Below are 19,006 nucleotides of genomic sequence, written 5' to 3'. Positions count from 1 at the left end.
CAGCAATGTTGGCAGCACCCATATGTCTATTTCCCAAAGACAACCTCCTGAATATGACGCTGAGCACGTGCACTCAATTTCTTTGGTCGATCATGGCGAGCCCTGTTTTGAGTGGAACCTGTCCTGTTAAACCGCTGTATGGTCTTGGCCACCGTGCTTCAGCTCAGTTTCACGGTCTTGGCAATCTTCTTGTAGCCTAGGACATCTTTATGTAGAGCAACAATTCTTTTTTTTCAGATCCTTTGCCATGAGGTGTCATGTTGAACTTCCAGTGACCGGTATGAGAGCGATAACACCAACTTTAACACACCTGCTCCGCAATTCACACCTGAGACCTTCTAACACTAATGAGTCACATGACACCAGGGGGGGGGGTGGCTTATTGGGCCCAATTTGTATATTTGCACTTAGGGGTGTACTAACTTTTGTTGCCAGCAGTTTAGACATTAATGGCTGTGTGTTGAGTTATTTTGAGGGGACAGCAAATTTACACTGTTATACAAGCTGTACACTCACTACTTTACATTGTAGCAAAGAAATACTGTAGGTGACTTTCCTGTACCTCGCCTAACACATGCACACTAGCGCTCCCTCATGACTGCTGTGTCCGGTGGACAGCTGATCTTGGTGGTCAGTACCCAGTCACTGTGAGCACCCGGGGTATCATGTGACCAGTCATAGCGGTCACATGATATTATGTAAGCAAACTGTCATGAGTGGCTTTCATTCATTAACAGCTTGCTTACTGTTGTGATTGTCCTACAGCTATCACATGGTACCTGGCAATCTGTACCATGTGATTAGCTGTAGCCAATCATAGCATCCCAACAGTAAGCAAGCTGTCATAAATGGAAAGCCATTATAACAGTGATCATCAGTAACAACAGTGTAGGGAAAAAAAAAAACCCTGATCACCCCCTCAGGGTAGAATAGTGTCTCTATGGTGACACTGACAGACAGACTTAAAAAACTGAAGCCCCACTGAGGGAGAGACAGAGGGTGCCGAGGGATAGGAAGGACATGAGTGCCTGTGGGTGTTGATTGCAGAACCTGCAGCAGGGAATGCGACTCCGAGGAGACTGTGGAACCAGAGACGCGGGAACAGCAGTTATGTTCGGAGGACTGGTCCAGACTAAAGGGGCACTCCATTTATGCTGATGGTTCTGAAAAGGCAGCTTGTCAGGATTCCAGAGGCTGGAACATTCAACAGTGTATGGGGCTGGTGTAGAAGACAGCCAGGCAAGCACTCGAGTAGTAACGAGAGCCAGGATCAGAGGCAGGAACGGAGTCTCAGGAATAGCGTCAGGAATCAACAGGTGGGCAGCGAGGTACCAAGTCATGTGCAGAGCCAAAGTCAGGAACAGAGACGAATCAAAGGTTAGCAGAAAGGCAGAAGCGGAATCAAAGGTCAGGTGAAGAGCATGCCAGGTCAGCAACGGGGAAAACATGCAGGAACAATCAGGACACAGGGCACAGATCAGTCAGCAAAGGAAATGGGAATGAGCTCCCTTTAAATAGCCCTTCTGGCACAAAGAGTAATTGTGCACTTGCGTGTTTGCGAATTCTCACGCACATGCATACGCCTGTTAGCCATGCTTCTGGAAATACCCTGCGCATGCGCATATCTATGACGTCTCACAGGGATTCCCTGACAACAAACAGCCCATCATTCAGAGTGCATTGGTTATAAAAACATCATTTTGATTCCCTTTAGGTTCAGCATGCCTGCTAACCTTGGGAACTTTACTTTCTCTAACATCTGGTTGAGGCCCCCTTCCTCCTGAATTCACCCCCATCTCTACAATCTGACCCTCACTCATTGCCTGGTATAGCTTCCTCTGATCCCTCTCCGCACTACCAAATTCAAAAATTCCTCCAACCTCTTGACCATCTTCTTCCTAACAGAGCTGCACCCTCCCCCTTTAGGTGCCGTCCAACCCTGCTAAAAACCCAGTAACCAACTGCAAAGTCAGCCCAGTTCTCCAGGAACCCAAAACCCTCATTCTTACACCAATTCCTCAGCCACTTGTTAAGTTCCCTAAGATCCTGCTGCTTTCTGGTGTGGCTCGAGAAACAGGAAGTATTTCTGAAACTTTCACCTTGGAGGTCCTTATCTTTAATATAGCCCCAACGTCCCTGAAATCATTTCGGGTCCTCCCCAGCCCCATCCAGCAATCTGTCCATACTATCCGCAATATTCTGAATCTGAGAGCCCGGAAAACAACATACTGTTTGTTGATAACTGTCTTTGTTGCCTTATCTGTCCTAATAAAAGAGTCCCCTACCACCAGTCTATCCTTGCCTGTACTCCTGCCCCTCATATACACTGTTTTAGTAGTTCCCCTGGCACATAGGGGAGACATCCTGGCTCCAGCAATGCCACTCCTTAGGTGATATCCCCAATATCATGAAACTTAATATTCAACTCCAGATTAGCTCTGCCACTCTTTCCTCTACACCACCTTCTAACTGTAACCCAGCTACCTACCTCTGGAGCCTTTACCTCCCTATCTCCACCCTCCTCTATACTGGCCCCAGCCAGCACCTGGCAGGTAGGGGCCACACTCCTATCTAGGCTGTTGTCAGTTCAATCTTTAGATCCAGGATCTTACAAACAAGCAACTTACCTACACAGCAGAATGTACCATCTAATGGTTGTTCAAGGAAGGTATACAGTATCTCACAAAAGTGAGTACACCCCTCAAAATGTTTGTAAAAATGTTATATCTTTTCATGTGACAATACTGAAGATATTACACTTTGCTACAATGTAAAGTAGTGAGTGTACAGCTTGTATAACAGTGTAAATTTGCTGTCCCCTCAAAATAACTCAACACACAGCCATTAATGTCTAAACTGCTTGCAACAATGGCCACCCGTCGAATGCCTTCTCTATCAGGAACGGCACCCGCCAGAAATGCCCAACTACCCCTCTTTATTTTTGTCCTCACCTTAGAACCAATGCTTTGAAGACTTTAGCCCCGTACACACGTACTGATCGTCGGCCGAACGATCGGCCGTCTTTTGTCCAGGGCTGTCGTGTCTGTTGAAAACTGCAAAAGACTGCACACGAATTTTGTCGGCCAACAACAGCCGACTGCAGAAGTGATGTCATGTGATGGTTAACTTTCCTTGTCTTTTTTCTTTTCTGAGCATGCCCAGTCTTGCAATCTGCTGTCTGTCGGCCGAAATCTGTACTGACTGGCGAACAATCGGCCGTTCTGGTGTTGGCCAACAAAAATTTTAATGCCTGCACGACAGATTCTGTTGGCCGAAAATGAGCTGTCGGCTGTCGGAAGCATCATACTAACAAGCCTACAATCGGCCGATCGGTCGTCGGCCGAATATTTACGGCCGACAATCGGTACGTGTGTACGGGGCTTTAGAGTTAACCAGACATCAAAGGCAAAACCGTTAACGATCAATCATACAAACTCGCGGCTTTTGCAGATGACATTCTACTATTCCTTTCCAAACCCCTGACTACCATACCGAACTTACTAAAAGACTTTACACTGTTCAAATCCCTCTCTAATCTCCAAATAAACTTATCCAAATCCCGAGCACTCAATATCTCACTGCCCTCACACACTGTCGTGCTATGCCAAGATAACTTCCCTTTTGGATGGGATTCTCGGTATCAAATTGTCTTTGAAAATCTAGGGCCTATTCCCGTGTAAATATACTCCACTCCTGAAATCCATCCAACAAGATCTACAGCCATGGTCCCCTAGATCATTTTCTTGGTTTGGGAGAGCCTCCCCAGAATCCTTTATCTTTTCCAAACAATCCCCATCAAAATTCCTCCATCATTCTTGTCCCTCCTCAAGCCAGGGCCGGATTAAGAGCATCGTGGGCCTGGTGCTGAAGATTTTGATGGGCCTTTTTATGGAAATAAATAAAATAAAAAAGCAAACAATTTTTTGCTAAGGAAATGAGAGTGGGTACCTGTCAAATCTAGGTATCCGCTTCCTCCAAAAAAATGACATGCCAAATGTGGCATATCAGGGGGTCAGGAGGCCTTAAAGCAGAAGTTCCACTTTTGGGTGGAACTCAGCTTTAAACAGAATCTTAGTCACTATATACACTGCACACTCATGCCAAAGTCGTTGTACCCACATAATACTCATTATTATTGTGCCATAAGGGAGAAGATGGGAGAGAGACAGGGAGGAGGAAGGGGGGGGGATGTAAACCCTAATAAAAGGACATTTTAAATCCTGTGTATCAAACAATAATGCAATAAAGTGTGGCACCAAAAAGAAAATATTACTCCACCCAAAACTGAAGTTCTGTATATCTCTGATATTATGTGCAATACTATTCCTACTAATATTAAAAGGCCACCAGTCTCTGGGTTTAAAGTGTAACCAAAGAGAAAGCTTTTATTTTGGATAGAGTAAGGAGGGGTTAGCCTGGGTTCACACTACTGTGATGTGGGAGCCACCGCCATTCCTGTGCCGGTTCCTGCATCGCATCTCCCCACAGCCAGTTCACACTCCGCTCTGCAAACAGCTGCCGGTGTCAAAACAAAGGTAACGACACCCCCAGATTGGTTTGCAGATCGCAGTGCAAACTGTGAATTCAGACAGGAATTGGATCGCATGGGATCCGATTCCAGTGCGGGGAAAAAAAAGGTCCCTGCAGCATTTTCATGGGAATGCAATGGGAGTTTAGCCATACAAAGTGTATGGCTGAATTCGTATTGCATAGACATCCCATGTGATCTGCATAGCAATGTGGTGAAAATCTCATGCGATGTCTGTGTTTGCAATAGTCTGAAACAAGGGTCATACCCCTGTCAGCTTTTTTTTTCCAATCTGTTTCCCATTGAGGAGATTTCTCTTCACTTCCTGTCCCATAGCCAAACAGGAAGTGAGAGAAAATCCCTCCAAAGTAAGGGAATCCCTGGTTGTCACCAGAACTAGTGTCACCATTGGATGATTTCCCCTCTATTCCTGCTCTGGGGACACCCAAAATTGAGGGTTTTCATTTACTTCCACATTTGATGATAACAGTAAACAGGACAAATTGAGACAAACAGAGAGGGTAAATCTCCCTAACAGGGACATAGGCAGTGATGGAAACCTGACAGAGGATCTAATCCCTCTCCACTCCACTCTACTCTATCAACAAACTAGAAAAAAAAAATGCATTTAGTTATACTTTAACAATGTCCTAAAATGTTCTGTGAAGGGCTCCGCTTAAAGCGGAGTCCCGGGCACGAAAACTTTTTTTCAGTGAACATATCAGGGCTAGTACATTCCACAATGGCTAGCCTCTGATCTGTCCCGGTTCGCACTTACCTGCAAGAAGAAATACTCACTTATAAAATTTCTTCTCCAGCGTTGCCATCTCTCTTGTGGGCAGCTGAAGCCGGCGCGATCCTCTTCTGCGTCTTCTTCCGTGTCTTCTTCTCCCAGACTGCGCCTGCACCGGCCCCTCTCGTCACTTCCGGTGCGGCGCTGCATTCCTCCACAGCGGCGCTGCATTCCTCCACAGCTTCTGGGCATGCCCAGAAGCTGTTTAGCAGGGAATGCGGCGTCGCCCCGGAAGTGACGAGCAGGGCCGGTGCCGTCGCATTGATTCCTGGGAGCGATGACGTTCAGCTCCCAGGAATCATTGCAAGCCAGGAAGTGACGGCGGAGCCGCGGCGCAGAGGGAGGAAGTGAAGAATAGGTGAGTATATTCAATCTACAATTACAAGGTGAGTAAAAAAAAAAAAAAAAAAAAATACCTAACTATCCAATTCCTTTTCAGGTGAAGGAGACCAGCGCTTTAAGTGTAGAAATTCACTTTGCACCTTATTTCAATTCCTTTTTTTAGGTATTGAATGTATAGAAAATAAAATGAGAGTACATTGAATACCTAAAAAGAGCGACAGAAATAAGGTGGAGTTCAAAGTGAACCAGTGGCGGCCCGTGCATAGGGGGCGCCAGGGCGCCGCCCCCCTTAAAAAAAGGAAAAAAAAAATTACAAAAAAGAACAATAAAGTTCGTAAAAAAAAAAAAACCGTTTGCCGGTCTGACCGGCCTATGTGGTGGCTAAAGGGGGGGTGGGGTTTACGACCCAGAAAGGCGCCGATTGGCTGCCTTCTGGGGGTGTAACCTGGGCGCCGGAAAGAGCGCTTGGCCACCCCCACCTTTGTGATGTCCTGGCTGTGATTGGTCCAGTCTCCAGCCTGGACCAATCATCATCCAGGACATCCGATTGCTGACGTCAGGGGCGGTGCCGGTGCATGCGTCAGTCACTCACAGTCACCGCCGCTCGGAGGACGAGGGAGAAGCTGCTCACCTTCCCGCACCGCCGCCGCCGCAGAAGAGGATTAACTGGATCGAGGAGGGGAGAACCCGCCGCCGCCAGGTAAGTGCATTAAATTGAAGGGAGCACGCACGCTGGTCTCTGCATTGATTGGGGGACAATGCTGTGGGCACTCTGCAATCATTGGGGTACAATGCTGATGGCACTCTGCAATCATTGGGGTACAATTCTGTGGCACTCTGCAATCATTGGGGTACAATTCTGTGGCACTCTGCAATCATTGGGGTACAATGCTGTGGCGCACTCTGCAATCATTGGGGTACAATGCTGTGGGCACTCTGCAATCATTGGGGTACAATGCTGTGGCACTCTGCAATCATTGGGGGACAATGCTGTGGCGCTCTGCAATCATTGGGGGACAATGCTGTGGCACTCTGCAATCATTGGGGTACAATTCTGTGGCACTCTGCAATCATTGGGGTACAATGCTGTGGCGCACTCTGCAATCATTGGGGTACAATGCTGTGGGCACTCTGCAATCATTGGGGTACAATGCTGTGGCACTCTGCAATCATTGGGGTACAATGCTGTGGCGCACTCTGCAATCATTGGGGTACAATTCTGTGGGCACTCTGCAATCATTGGGGTACAATTCTGTGGCACTCTGCAAATCATTGGGGTACAATGCTGTGGGCACTCTGCAATCATTGGGGTACAATGCTGTGGCACTCTGCAATCATTGGGGTACAATGCTGTGGCGCACTCTGCAATCATTGGGGTACAATTCTGTGGGCACTCTGCAATCATTGGGGTACAATTCTGTGGCACTCTGCAATCATTGGGGTACAATGCTGTGGGCACTCTGCAATCATTGGGGTACAATGCTGTGGCACTCTGCAATCATTGGGGACAATGCTGTGGCGCTCTGCAGTGATTGGGGACAATGCTGTGGCGCTCTGCAATCATTGGGTACAATGCTGTGGCGCTCTGCAGTGATTGGGGACAATGCTGTGGCACTCTGCAGTGATTAGGGACAATGCTGTGGTGCTCTGCATTGAAAGGGGCTCGCACGCTGAACTCTGCATTGATGGGGGCATGGAACAGTGTTAATTGCATTGAAGGGGGCACAGCACAGTTGCATTGAAGGGGGCATGCACGCTGAACTCTGCATTGTGGGGGCACAGCACAGTGTTCATTGCATTGAAGGGGGCACAGCACAGTGTTTATTGCATTGAAGGGGTCACAGCACAGTGTTTATTGCATTGAAGGGGTCACAGCACAGTGTTCATTGCATTGAAGGGGTCACAGCACAGTGTTTATTGCATTGAAGGGGGCACAGCACAGTGTTTATTGCATTGAAGGGGTCACAGCACAGTGTTCATTGCATTGAAGGGGGTCACAGCACATTGTTCATTGCATTGAAGGGGGCACAGCACAGTGTTCATTGCATTGAAGGGGGCACGCACGCTGAACTCTGCATTGTGGGGGCACAGCACAGTGTTCATTGCATTGAAGGGGTCACAGCACAGTGTTTATTGCATTGAAGGGGGCACAGCACAGTGTTTATTGCATTGAAGGGGTCACAGCACAGTGTTCATTGCATTGAAGGGGTCACAGCACATTGTTCATTGCATTGAAGGGGGCAAAGCACAGTGTTCATTGCATTGAAGGGGTCACAGCACAGTGTTTATTGCATTGAAGGGGGCACAGCACAGTGTTTATTGCATTGAAGGGGTCACAGCACAGTGTTCATTGCATTGAAGGGGTCACAGCACATTGTTCATTGCATTGAAGGGGGCACAGCACAGTGTTCATTGCATTGAAGGGGGCACGCACGCTGAACTCTGCATTGTGGGGGCACAGCACAGTGTTCATTGCATTGAAGGGGGCACAGCACAGTGTTTATTGCATTGAAGGGGGCACAGCACAGTGTTTATTGCATTGAAGGGGTCACAGCACATTGTTCATTGCATTGAAGGGGGCACAGCACAGTGTTTATTGCATTGAAGGGGGCACAGCACAGTGTTTATTGCATTGAAGGGGGCACAGCACATTGTTCATTGCATTGAAGGGGGCACAGCACAGTGTTTATTGCATTGAAGGGGGCACAGCACAGTGTTTATTGCATTGAAGGGGTCACAGCACATTGTTCATTGCATTGAAGGGGTCACAGCACATTGTTCATTGCATTGAAGGGGTCACAGCACAGTGTTCATTGCATTGAAGGGGGCACAGCACAGTGTTCATTGCATTGAAGGGGGCACAGCACAGTGTTCATTGCATTGAAGGGGGCATGTACGCTGGTCTCTGCATTGAAAGGGGGCATGTACGCTGGTCTCTGCATTGAAAGGGGGCATATACCATCTCCTGTACCATGACCTGTGACATGCCTATACCATATCTGTGCCATGCCTATACCATATCTGTGCCATGCCTATACCATATCTGTGCCATGCCTATACCATCTCCTGTACCATCACCTGTGCCATGCCTATACCATCTCCTGTACCATGCCTGTACCATGACTTCAAAGTCACGCAATTTTTTACTGCGTTCTTGGCGCGAAGCAATACCTATTACATTTTTCTTTTTGCGCCCCCCCCCAAAAATTTTGAGCACCAGCCGCCACTGAAGTGAACCATACTATTACCTGCATGAATTGGCATTTGGGGGGTAAAAACATGCAGTGAAGAGGTATGATATCACCTCCCCACTGCCTGTCACTTTTCAGTTTAGTGACAGTGCCTGCTGCAAGTGTGTACAAGCCTTTAGGTTCACACTGGTGTGCTGCAGTTTGGCTGCATTGATCCACAGTTTTCCTGCGTTTTTACCTGCAGTTTTAGCTGCAGTCCTATTGATTTTTATTAGGTTGCAAGTTTTTTCTGCATTTTCTGAAAGTGTACCAAAGATGCAGCATGCAGGAATTTTGCTGCGCTTTCAGAAAATACAGAAAAAACATGCAACCTAATAGGAATCAATAAGACTGTGGCTTAAACGCAGGAAAACTGCAGATACACACGCAATGGGAAAAACCATAGCAAACCAGTGTGAACCCACTTAAAAGCACAAAGGACTAAGCACTACCATAGGCTGATGACACAATTCTAAACACTTTGGCTGCAGTTTTAACAGCTAAAGCTGAAGGAACAAGTTAAAAAAGAGGGGGAGGGAGAGAAGAAAGGAGGCAGGAGGAAGAGTCCAGTCACTGAGCTTACATATGGATAGTTCCTGGAGGCTTATTCACACATATCCTGTTCTGTGTATAAATTCCCGCCCACGCGGCTCCTTCACTTCACTGTACAGACTTCACAGTGTGGGCGGGCACAGAGGGAGAGGGGTGGGAGAAGGCAGAGCGAATCCAGCCTCTCTCCTCTTCCATTGGTGCAGGGGAACTGTGCTCTGTGACACTGTAATATTCACACTGAGCCAACACAGGTGCCGCCAGCCACCCCTACATTTACAAACAGATTCTCCTGTCCCATAGACGTTCATGGACAGGAGAAATCAGGCTCATGCTGCTGGCTGGGTGGGCCTATCTTAAGGGAGGGGGCCTGGTGCTGCAGCTCCAATAGCCCCTATGTTAATCCGGCCCTGCCTCAAGGGACTCTGCACCAAGTTCGTCTGGAATAAAAAAAGGCCAAGGATCGGCTATGATAGACTCCCCCCCCCCCCCCCCCAAACTCAATGGGGGAATCGGTCTCCCAGACTTTTATAAGTACTACTGGGCTTGCCATCTTATCACTGGCATGTCCACCTCCATGAAAAAGCATGGGTAACACAATAAAACTCTTTCTCTCAGATACCATTGAAATCCTTACCCTGGATACAAAAATGCCATCTCCCACAAAACATTACTTAACATCCATTAATAGGCCCTATACTTAAAGCGGAGTTCCGGGCACAGAAGTCAATTTTTAACAAACATACCCCCGGCACAGTCAGGGCTAGCACATTCCACAATGGCTAGCCTCTGATCTGTCCCGGTTCGCACTTACCTTTTAGAAGAAATACTTACTTATAAAATTTCTTCCACAGCGTTTCCATCTCTCTTGTGGGCAGCTGAAGCTGGCGCAGTCCTCTTCTCTGTCTTCTTCCGCGTCTTCTTGTCCCAGAATGCACTGCACCGGCCCCTCTCGTCACTTCCGGTGCGGCGCCGCATTCCTAAACAGCTTCTGGGCATGCCCAAAAGCTGTTTAGCAGGGGAATGCGGCGTCGCCCGGAAGTGACGAGCGGGGCCGGTGCCGTCGCATTGATTCCTGGGAGCGATGACGTTCAGCTCCCAGGAATCATAGCGAGGCAGGAAGTGACGGGGTGAGCCGCGGCTCCGAGGGAGGAAGTACTCTGAGGTGAGTATTTACGATCTTCAATTAAAAGGTGAGTAAACAAAAAAAAAAATAACTATCCAATTCCTTTTCAGGTAATGTTGAACTAGCGGAGGGGCACAAAAAAAAATATCGTTTTTGTGCCCGGAACTCCGCTTTAATATATTTGATTCCGCCTGTAAGAAATTGAACATATCCTCCTCCCTTGGACCGCTCACACCACTTACTAACGATCCCGGCTTTCCTCCCCAAAGCAAGTACTACCTTTATGGCACCTAGAGACTCCAGCCCAATTTACGCTGGTAGTTTTTATGACAAGGGCAAATTCTTAACTCATAAGGCACTCTCGTCCGGAAACCCCAGGCAGGCAACTCTCTTGGTTAACATATCTACAAATAAAACATTTTTTTTTTTTTTTCGTTTCAATATCTCTTTTATTGTAATTTTCCACATAACAAAATAACATACAAACAAGAAAAAAAACACAAACCAGTAACAAAATCAGAAGCGACATTATTACAGTAAATTTGTCAATTATAACATTATACTAAATAAAAAAAGGAAGAAAAAGGAAAAGAAACAGACAGAAAGGGGATAAGGACCTTCCTTCCAGTATGGTTTTGATTCCCACTCAAGAGATTTCCATATTTAGAATACCCTTTATGTCAAATCTCTCTTCACTTAACCTCAATTTTGTGGAGAGAAGTAAAACAAGTTTCATAGTACTTAGCAATGCTTATGTTGACCCAAATACAATATCTCTACTCCAATGTTGCTGTACATCTCACATTATTTAGCCATGGTTTCCATCTAACTTCAAATATTTTCTTTGTTGAACTTATGGTGGCCATAATTTTTTCCATCTGACATTGTTGATTTAATAATTCAACCGCATCAGATGGAGTTGGTACTTCCTGGGAGTTCCATCTTCTAGTAATTAAAAGTTTTGCCACTAATAGGAGATGTATAATTACTACTCGGAACTTTGGGGGGATCTCATACATATTTAAAGCGGAGTTCCGGGCACAAAAACGATTTTTTTTTTGTGCCCCTCCACTAGGTAGACCTGACCTGAAAAGGAATTGGATAGTTATTTTTATTTTTTTTGTTTACTCACCTTTTTGTTGAAGATCGTAAATACTCACCTCTGACTGCTTCCTCCCTCGGAGCCGCGGCTCACCCCGTCACTTCCTGCGCTGCGATGATTCCTGGGAGCTAAACGTCATCGCTCCCAGGAATCAATGCGCCGCACCGGCCCCACTCGTCACTTCCGGGCGACGCCGCATTCCCCTGCTAAACAGCTTCTGGGCATGCCCAGAAGCTGTTTAGGAATGTGGCGCTGCCCCGGAAGTGACGAGAGGGGCCGGTGCGGCGCATTCTGGGAGAAGAAGACGCGGAAGAAGACGCAGAAGAGGACCGCGCCGGCTTCAGCTGCCCACAAGAGAGATGGAAACGCTGTGGAAGAAATTTCATAAGTAAGTATTTCTTCTAAAAGGTAAGTGCGAACCGGGACAGATCAGAGGCTAGCCATTGTGGAATGTGCTAGCCCTGACTGTCCCGGGGGTATGTTCATCAAAAAATGACATCTGTGCCCAGAACTCCGCTTTAAGTGAAGGATCGCCATTTCAGGGCTTCAGGTTATATTTTTTCCCACAAGTTCTGACGCCAGGGAGAATATTCTGTTCCAGAATGCTCTAATCGATTTACAGTCCCAAGTTATATGAAATAACGATCCTTGCTCACCACATTCTCTCCAACATAATGCTGACGTTGAGGAATAAAATTTGGACAGCTTAGTGGGAGTCAGATACCAAAAATTCAACATTTTCTGGTATAGTTCCCAATGGTTGATACATTTTGATGAGATGTATGTAACATCAAAGGCTTTCAACCAGCTAATTTCGGAGAAGGCTTTCCCTAGTACTCTCTCCCATTTCAAGACGGTAGTGGATTTAGAATAGATATTATGTTTATTCAATATATCATAAATAATTGAAATACCGTTAGTGGTAGTCATTGGTTCTTGATACAACTTATATATAGAAGTTGGTAGTTTAAGATATAAGGTAAGATTATTCTTCTGTAAAAACGAACGTATTTGATAGTAACTCATTAATGCTGATGATGGTATTTTATACCGGTGTGCCAAGTACTCAAATGAATAAATACCTGTGTCGTTATACAAATCTTTCAAACTGTCAACACCACTTCTTAGCCACAGATTTATATCAAGGTTAGGGATGAAACACGAAAGAACTGCAAACGGAGTGGGGAATTCAGATACCATCCTATATTCTAATGGTTTTCGAAAAATTTCTGCCCATATTGTTAGGGCTGTTTGAACCGTTATAGATTGTGTATTAGGCACATCGGCTCCCATCATTACAGCCATCATTACAGTTCTAATATTCTCCTGTTTACAATCATTCATCTCTAATCTCACCCATCTTTTATGCTGCTCAGGAGACCACCAATACTTCAGTTGATCAAGTACAGATGCTTTATAATATGCGAGAATCGAGGGGACTCCCATCCCTCCGTGCTTCCTATGTCTTCTCATAATAAGGGATGAACATCGGGATGGCTTCCCTTGCCATATAATTTGATTGAAATGCTTTTGAACCGAGGTGCAATACTGAGGTGGAAGGGTGATTGATAATGTACGGAACAGGTAAAGTAGTTTAGGTAAAATAATCATTTTTAACGTGGCTACTCTTCCTGCTATGGTCAAATCCTGAATTTTTAAAAAAACATTTTTTTTTTTTACACACACCAAACCTACTCCTGCCTGGTTTAGGGAGCTGTACCATGAAGACACCCCAAAGACATCTTATTTCAACTCTGTACTCCCTTATGTTCCTGCCCTGGGATCCTAAAACTAACAAAGCCAACCAACAGCGGGAGAGGGAATTGTCCCTGGATCTGTCGACAGAGGAATGGGAACAGATCTACTTTCACATACATAAAACCTCAGTTAACGTGTCCAATAAGGAATGTGGTTTCAAAATTCTCTCCAGGTGGTACAGAACACCAGACAAATTACATAAAATCTTCCCAGAGGTCTCTAACCTTTGCTGGTGCCGCAACCAAGATCTAGGCTCCAGCACACACATCTGGTGGTCTTGCCCCAAATTACAATTGTATTGGACCGATATCCATAACCTCATAACAAACATTACGACTTTCACTCCAGACTTCTCTCCAGCTCAATATCTCCATCATACCTCCATTCCACAAAAACAATACCGAAAATCTCTAACTCTTCACTTAATAAATGCGGCTAAAATGTGCATCCCCGCTCGATGGAAAGATACCTCTCCCCCATCGATTAATCACTTCAGCCCCGGAAGGATTTGCCCCCTTTCTGACCAGGCCCTATTTTGTGATTTGGCACTCTGTTACTTTAACGGACAATTGTACGGTCGTGCGACGCTGTACCCAAACTAAATGTACATCCTTTTTTTCCTACAAATAGAGCTTTCTTTTGGTGGTATTTGATTACCTCTGCGATTTTTATTTTTTGTGCTATAAACAAAAGAAGAGCAACAATTTTGAAAAAAAAAAAACAATATTTTTCACATTCTGCTATATGACATTCCCAAAAAAATAATAATTAAAAAATCAAAATTTTTTAACATTTTAGGCCAATTTGTTTTCTGCTACATATTTTTGGTAAAAAAAAAAAAAAAATCACAATAAGCGTATTTTGATTAGTTTGCACAAAAGTTATTGTGTTTACTAACAAAGGGGAAGATTTCTGTCATTTTTATTGTTTTTTTTTTTAACTAGTAATGGCGGCGATCTGCGATTTTTTTTGCGGGACTGCGACATTGTGGCGAACAGATCGGACCTCTGACGACATTTTTGAAATTTTTGGGGGTGCCAGTGACATTACTACAGTAATCAGTGCTAAAAATATGCACTGTTACTGTAAAAATGACACTGGCAGGGAAGGGGTTAACTTTATTGGTGATCAGTGGGTTAAGTGTGTCCCTAGGGGCGTGATTATAACTGTCAGGGGGCGTGGCTTGTTAGATCATAACAGAGACCTACGATCCTACATAGCAGGATCGCATAGCCTCTGTGATGTTCTAAGGGAGAATGACAGACGGCGGTGTTTACATCAGCCGTCTGCCTTTCTCCCCCTCCTGAGCGAGATCGCGAGTGGCCGGCGGACATCGGAGCCGCTGGTCACTCGGGTGGGGATGTCAGTGAACGAGCGGGGGCGAGAACGCGCCTCTGGCGGCACGCGCTCGCCCCCTACAGGCTCCTGGGCAAGTGACGTAGTATTATGTTGGTTTGCCCAGGAGCGGCTGACTGCCGCAGTAAATATACTGTAGGCGGTCGGCAAGTGGTTAAGACCACTCTGAAATAGAGAGGAGTATAACCCATTACTATCAGATAAACACTGTTCGTTTCTTAGGTTCTCATCATTGGTTGTAATTTACCTGTTGTGTCTCCCTATGTAGTCTCCAGAAGGAAGCCGAGCTCAATGAGCCCTTGTTCCTGGATTATTTATAGTACCTATCAACCTCCAGCGTGTGTACCACACCTTGGAGGCGTGGACGCGGTAAATGCCCGCTGCGCATGCTCAAGATGGCAGCGAGATGTTGAAGCCAGCGCCGCCATCTTGGAAAACCCCTCCTCAATCCGACTAACGTCAAACCGTGACGGGGATTTGCGCGGCAGAAGTGCAGGGCCCTGCCCGCCACACACACCGTCCGATGGGGCATATCAACCAGACGGAAGTCTGGACAAACAGGGCTCCCCGGCGTCCATACGGTCACCTGCTCTGCTCCAACATTTATGCCTTCTATATTTACTGCCATCTAGTGGATGAACTTCCCACTACCTTTCCCTAGGAAATAAGGTCCCATTCAGATTTCTTGTATCCTGCAAGCACCATCTGTACAAAATCCGTATATAGAAGTACAAAATTGCATACATATTAATACTTGTTGTGAAAATTTACACAATTTTTGTTATTTTATTTGGATAATCCAACAATACAAAATTACAACACATGCAAGGGATTATAAAAATGCAGGCATGTTTCTTACATCTGTCATTGATTAGAGTATATCACATCAGTGCTGGGACAAGGTCATCTGGAGCCCAGGGCGAACATGCCAAATTGCGCCCCCCCCCCTCCAAAAAAAAAAAAAATCGAGCACTAATCTGCATGCTCTCCCCTTTGTCCCAGTACAAATCCACTCTCCTGCTGAAATCCCCCCTCCGGGCACAAATCTTTGCCCCAGCTCAAATTCTGTCTCTCCCCATATGCACAAATCATCTACACCAGGAAATATCCGATCTGAGCACAAATCCTTTCTCTCCCCCCTAGCACAAATACCCCCCAATAATCCCTACTTTGTAAATACCCCCCCCCCCCCAAAGAAAAATGTATGTTCGATGTTAGCACAAATTCTTTCCCCCCACCATATTTCCTTTTCTAGCACAAACCCCCCAAATTCCCTCTCCTAGCACAAATCCTTTTCACCCATTCCCCATCTCAACACAAATCCCCCCCATATCACCACTCCTAGCACACCTCCCCCAGTCTCCTCATTGTGCAATGCAGCACTTACAGAGCCTTTTTTTATGCCCTGAGATAGTTTGGAAGGCTTTCACATTAAGCTATACATGACAATGGAACAGAAAGAAGAGGAGGGGGGCAGAGGAAGGGTAGTAGAGAGGATGGGGAAAGGGGAAAGAGGGGAGGGAGGAGAGAACAGGGTGGGGGATGGAAGAGGACAGATAGGGACAGTGGGAGAGAGGGCAGGGGGAAGGGGACAGAGAGAGAGAGAGGGGAAGAGGACAGAGGGAGGGGGTGAAAGTGGAGACAAAGGGAGGGGTGGGAAAGGAGACAGAGGGGGGGGGGGTGAGAGAGGACAGAGAGAGACTAGAGAGAGGGGGAGAGAGAGAGGGGGAGAGAGAGAGAGGGGAGGGGGAGAGAGAGGGAGGGGGTAGAGAGAGAGGATGGAGGGAGGGAGAGAGAGAGAGGACGGAGGGAGAGAGATGACGGAGGGAGAGAGAGAGAGAGGGGACGGAGGGAGGGAGAGAGAGGACGGAGGGAGGGAGGGAGGGAGAGAGAGAGAGAGAGAGAGAGAGGACGGAGGGAGGGAGGGAGGGAGAGAGAGAGAGAGAGAGAGAGAGAGAGAGGACGGAGGGAGGGAGAGAGAGAGAGAGAGAGAGGACGGAGGGAGGGAGAGAGAGGACGGAGGGAGGGAGAGAGAGAGAGAGAGGACGGAGGGAGGGAGAGAGAGAGAGGACGGAGAGAGAGAGGACGGAGGGAGAGAGAGAGAGAGAGAGAGAGGACGGAGGGAGAGAGAGAGAGAGAGAGACAGAGGACGGAGGGAGAGAGAGAGAGGACGGAGAGGGGAAGAGAGAGAGAGAGGACGGAGGGAGGGAGGGGAAGAGAGAGAGAGAGGACGGAGGGAGGGAGGGGAAGAGAGAGAGAGGACGGAAGGAGGGAGGGCAAGAGAGAGGGAGGAAGGGGGAGAGAGAGAGAGGATGGAGGGAGAGAGAGAGAGGACGGAGGGAGGGAGGGGGAGAGAGAGAGAGAGAGAGAGAGAGAGAGGACGGAGGGAGAGAGAGAGAGAGAGAGAGAGAGAGAGAGGACGGAGGGAGGGAGGGACAGAGAGAGAGAGGGGACGGACGGACGGACAGAGAGAGAGAGAGAGAGGACGGAGGGAGGGAGGGAGAGAGAGAGAGAGAGAGAGAGAGAGAGAGAGAGAGGACAGAGGGAGAGAGAGGGAGAGAGGACGGAGGAAGGGAGAGAGAGAAGAGGGAGGGAGGAAGGGAGAGAGAGAAGAGGGAGGGAGAGAGGACAGAGAGAGAGGGAGGGGGGGAGAGGATAGAGAGGGGTATGGGGGAGAGAGGATGGGGGGATAAGGATGGGGGGGGGGATGGGAAGGGAGGAGAGAAGAGAAAGGGGGGAGGAGAGAAGAGAAATGGGGGTGTGCTCCTCCTCCATAGACATGCTGGACATTGTAGTCCCACAAACTCCCCTCTACAATTGGGCACACGGCAATCCCGCCTCTATCAATTCTGCCTCTATCGCACACAGGCCTCTACTGTACTACTCACCGAACATGTACTTCTTCCACAGAGTTCTGCTGCACCCGCCCGCCACGCAGGCAGCCGACAGTTCTTCACTGAGTGGAGTGTGGAGCACAATGCCGGACGTTGATCCGGCACTGATTTCATCCCCAGGAGCCTCTCATCGTCTCATCATGGGGGCCCCCCACTGGATCCTGGGCATTTGGTCAGATGGGTCAGTCTGCCCCGCCCCCTGGTATGAACTAACACACGGGGCGGGCGAGCGGCCGCTAATCGCTGTAAGGAAGTGAGTCCTGACAGGGAAGTGAAAGGGCGGCTCACTTCCTTACAGCGATTAGCGGCCGCTCGCCCGCCCGGTGTGTTAGTCACACACACACTTCACCTGCGCTGAACTGCGCCCCCCTTCCTTCACTAAATTGTGCCGCCCAGGGCACCCGCCCCCTCCGCCCCCTCCTTGTACCGGCCCTGTATCACATAAAGGCTGAAATAGGAGCAGCCTCAAATTGTGAATGGTTATGGCAGAAAGGCAGGTTATTCAGAGGAATGGTTTGTAGCTGATGAATTCATTCAAACCAGGATATTTAGTGGCTGATAACATATAGATCCATTTGGATTCCTTTTGCAGGAGTATTTTATCAATATCACCCCCACGTTCATGACTGGCTACATGCTCTAATGCAAAAAAAATTGTTTTTCTATTTTATAAAAACTAAACATGTAAGTGAAGTGGTAACTATTGAGCCATCAAACCACACATAATATCACCCTTCAAAGGGAAAACCTATTTACAGAAAATCAAACAGTATAAATATTTTCCAACCAATAACCTCCACCCAGACAAGATATGTAGAAATATAAAGACAAGCGGTGTTACCTCTCGTGCCGCACTCCGCCAAGCCACCCAAACCCACACAGGAGCAAAGGAAAGAAGTTCTCACCTAGTTCATCTCCGAGTTCTCCTGTTGGGGGATGGGAGAAGGATGGACTGAAGACAGAGAGACACGCTTCGGGGTCACCACTGGTAAGTAGAGCCTTGAAATGAAGGACATCAACTTCAGAATTTCTGTCTTGTCTGTGTAAAGTTTACTGATAAAGATATATGGGATCTCACAGCTTCTAGCTCTGTAACCCGCTATATCATTATCAGTAACCGTCACACAGACAAGCAAGACATTCTGAAGGTGATTCCTTCATTTCACGGCTCTACTTACCACTCTACACCCCAAAATTTACTCAGCCAATGAAAAGCCAACACAGGACAACACTTCATCCATGTCTCTGGTTATCTCTGATCTCCTTATCAACTGTTTCTTACATGATGAAGATCAGCCATGGAGTATATCGGAGGTGTATATCAGGGT

The 19,006-nt window shown here is 47.1% G+C and overlaps 1 protein-coding gene across 1 annotated transcript in view; it reads left to right on the top strand.

Annotated features, from left to right (window-relative positions):
- The window catches only part of LOC309550282 (uncharacterized protein), a gene marked incomplete at its 3' end in the record, with an annotated part of 308,158 nt that overhangs the window by 20,145 nt on the left and 269,007 nt on the right, over positions 1-19,006 (top strand). The window lies entirely within an intron of this gene.

This window comes from Pelophylax lessonae (assembly GCF_965119305.1).
Source record: "Pelophylax lessonae genome assembly, chromosome: 3".
Taxonomy (NCBI): domain Eukaryota; kingdom Metazoa; phylum Chordata; class Amphibia; order Anura; family Ranidae; genus Pelophylax; species Pelophylax lessonae.
This window is presented reverse-complemented; position numbering and strand designations above follow the sequence as displayed.